At 46.8% G+C, this 2,221-nt stretch overlaps 1 pseudogene; it reads left to right on the forward strand.

The window, feature by feature from the left end:
• The window catches only part of LOC101992980, a 1,310-nt pseudogene extending 531 nt beyond the window's left edge, over positions 1-779 (forward strand).
• The last annotated feature ends 1,442 nt before the right edge of the window (positions 780-2,221 follow it).

The raw sequence follows: 2,221 nt of genomic DNA on the forward strand, positions 1-2,221 counted from the left end.
AGCGAGAAGAGAAAAGAAATGCTGGGAATACAATCCGAAGCTCCGTGAAGTCTGATGAACAGAAGATCAAAGACGCCAGGAGAGGTCCCCTGGCTCCTTTTCCAAACCAAAAATCTGAAGCAGCAGAGCCTCCAAAAACTCCACCCCTGTCATGTGATTCTACCAATACAGTGGTTGCCAAGCAGGCCCTGAAAAAACCCTTCAAGGGCAAGCAGGCCCCTCAGAAAAAGTCTCAAGGGAAAACACAGCAAAATAGAAAGCCTTCAGATTTCTACCCGGTGCGAAGGAGCTCCAGGAAGAACAAGGCTGAGCTACAGGCTGAAGAAAAGAAAAAAATCGATGAACTGATTGAGAGCGGGAAGGAAGAAGGCATGAAGATTGATCTCATTGATGGAAAAGGCCGGGGTGTAATTGCCACCAAGCAGTTCTCCCGGGGAGAATTTGTGGTAGAATACCATGGGGACCTCATTGAGATCACCGATGGCAAGAAGCGGGAGGCTCTGTATGCACAAGACCCCTCCATAGGCTGCTACATGTACTATTTTCAGTATCTGAGCAAAACCTACTGCGTGGATGCCACTCGAGAAACTAATCACCTGGGAAGGCTGATCAATCATAGTAAGTGTGGGAATTGCCAGACCAAACTGCATGACATCGATGGCGTGCCTCACCTCATCCTCATTGCCTCCCGCGACATTGCAGCTGGGGAAGAGATCCTGTTCGACTATGGAGACCACAGCAAGGCCTCCATTGAGGCCTATCCTTGGCGGAAGCATTAACCATGTGGCCTCCCTGCCACACTGCCTCCTTCAAAGGACAAAGTGCCCTCAGAGGGAAATGATTTGTTTTACACACACTTATTCTTAGCTGATTACTCCAGATGTTTTTTAAAGTCTATTAAAGATGCCTTTTCATGTAGTATTTAAATATCTGTTACAGGTTTCCAAGGTGGACTTGAACAGATGGCCTTATATTCCCAAAACTTATATTCTCGTTGTTTTTGTACTTTTTTGCATACAATTGAGCGTTTGTGCTTCCCGCGAAGTCGAGGACTCGGCCGGCACAGGTGTAGAGAACTAGGAAGCCAGGACTCCCCCGCACCCCACGTCCAAGGACAGGCGGGTGTGAGGGTGCTGCCACCCCCCCCCCACACACAGCCTGGACAGGATGTCTCCGAGCTCTTGTTCTCCTCAGCGTCTTGACAGGCGTACACATTGACGGTGTGAATATTTTTTTAGCAAAAGTTTTGCAGTAAGCTCGTCTTCTCCTCTGCTTTCTCCAAAGCTTACTGAGCCCGGGGCTCGGAAGCCCGGCCGGGAACAGACCTCTTCCACAGGCTTTCGGCTTTTCCAGGCACCTCGAAGCATCAGGGTGGGCAGTCAGACTAGAGGCAGGCCGGGAAAAGCACTGTTCTCCTGCCCCAGCGGGGCAGGTCTCCTGAAACTGCATTAATTCCTTATAGAAATGTGAACACTGAATTTATTAAAAAAATAAAACAATAAAACGTTTTAAAAAATAAAAAAATGGAAAAAAACCCACAGAAAACAACTTATATGTATATAGGTTTTGAAAGGAGTGAAATGACTGTTTTCTTCTGGATTTTTTTAAAGCTTTTTTGGCTTGGCTGGATGGTTTGTGTAGAGATTTGAGATGGTACTCTTCTAATCAAAAGTAAGATTTTTCTAGTGGGACCAGAAATTACTAAGTCCATACACACCTACCCTCCCCTTCACCCCCGACCTTAAATCCTGATTCTATGGCATGGAAAGTTCTCTATCTGCTGCCAAGGCACAACCCCTGGTATTTTGTGAAGATGCTGCAGCCCAGGATTCCTGGAGGCATCAGATGTGTGGCACTAGGGTGCCTGGCAGCCAGAGAATCACTGTGATTGTTCTTAACCTGTGATAGCAGAAGTAGGTGGTTTCCTTCCATTTTGGGGCTGGAGCTCTGGAGCTAGGTATGAGAACTTACCCTTGTCCCCAACACCTCCCCCGTCCCCCAGCCTCTTGATGGTGCTACCTAAGAAAGTCTTCCCCACACCCCTTGCTAGTCCGGTCAGTGGTCAGACTTGGAGGAGGATCCGACGGGAGGGTGTAACTGTGAGCTAAAATGTCTTGGTTGTACCTGTTTGTGGCTTAGCTTTGTATTTAAATAGCAAACACAAAAAAAGGAAATAAACTTGAAAATTATTTGTCATCAAAAAAATAAAGAGAAAAGAATT

This window comes from Microtus ochrogaster, chromosome X (assembly GCF_000317375.1).
Source record: "Microtus ochrogaster isolate Prairie Vole_2 chromosome X, MicOch1.0, whole genome shotgun sequence".
NCBI lineage: Eukaryota > Metazoa > Chordata > Mammalia > Rodentia > Cricetidae > Microtus > Microtus ochrogaster.